Source organism: Theobroma umbraticum, unplaced genomic scaffold (assembly GCF_002168275.2).
Source record: "Theobroma umbraticum cultivar Fairchild unplaced genomic scaffold, ASM216827v3 scaffold_89.0, whole genome shotgun sequence".
Lineage (NCBI taxonomy): Eukaryota > Viridiplantae > Streptophyta > Magnoliopsida > Malvales > Malvaceae > Theobroma > Theobroma umbraticum.
The window spans coordinates 2,990,633-2,991,919 of NW_018397271.1; positions in this window are offsets into that span (position 1 = coordinate 2,990,633).

Sequence of the window (1,287 nt, forward strand, 5' to 3'; positions counted from 1 at the left end):
ATGATTAACTAATTATTTAACATACATTTTTGTCATACACACTCAAGTAGAAAAGTTAGACGTAAATGAATGGAAATGTTTTATTATCATCAAAAACTAATGGAGCCAACAGTTGTCAATACGAAGTCTTAGCAATCCATCTTTCTTCTTCACAAAAATACCGGTGTACCCTATGGTGAGACATAAGGGTGTATGACACCTTTGTCTAGTAAATCCTTTTACTAGTCCTTGACCTTTTCTGATGGCATCTAGTATGGTGGGATAGATATTGGATTAGTGTCCTACACCAAGTCAATACAAAACCCTATTTCCCTCTCTAAAGGTAATATAGATAACTCTTTCAGAAACTCATCAACATACTTTCCCACAATTGGCACATTTGCCACATTACCCACATCCACTTGGATGTCCAAAACTATTGTAAAAAAATCCTTGGCATCCATGCCTCATGAATCCACTAGCAAACATGCTCAATACCATACTATTCAAGGTTGTGCTGTGATCTCTTTGAATGAAGAACGATGTCTCCCTAAGGTACTAAAATATTACCCCTTTTGTAGTGAATTTCAACACTTGCATAATGGGGAGATATTCAATCCATCCCCAGTATCACATCAAAGTCTAGCATGTATAGTAGCACTAGATTAGCTTAGGTGTCCTTTCCTTTAAGTTGGACTACGTAAGCTTTATACTCATGGTCTTATCACAAACACCTTTCTGAAGGGTTCGTGACTACTAAATCCTTTCCTCATTTTCTTTGATATTAAACCCATATCCAAGATTCACATTATACATTTCTATAATATATCCATGGCCTTGCCATACACTAAGTCATGTATTGAGCTTTTACATCACATTTTGCTCTCTTATTGGGACACGACTCACCGGTCCAAGGTAGTTGTTCAAAATCATCTCTTTTGTACAAACTTCTCACTCCTTGATCACAAGGTATCTACCTTATCATATATCATGTAGGTACATTTTAGTCATTTATTGATTAGTCAAGCTTTTCAACTTTCCATAAATTTGTTTCAACACTTACCTTTTTTTTGAGGAAGTTTGTACTCTAATCCTCAAAATCATCAACATAATTTTAGTACCTTACATACCTAAGGTATTTTCAAAGTATTGTGTATATCTCATATACAAAATGAATTACTAGATTGCGTTAATCCATATTTTTAACACCATAACCCTTTATCCATAACTCTTTATTTTACCATCTAGTGTTTTACTCAACTTGACGGTCATCATTGACATCTTGTAATTAGCATATGTGCTTTTACC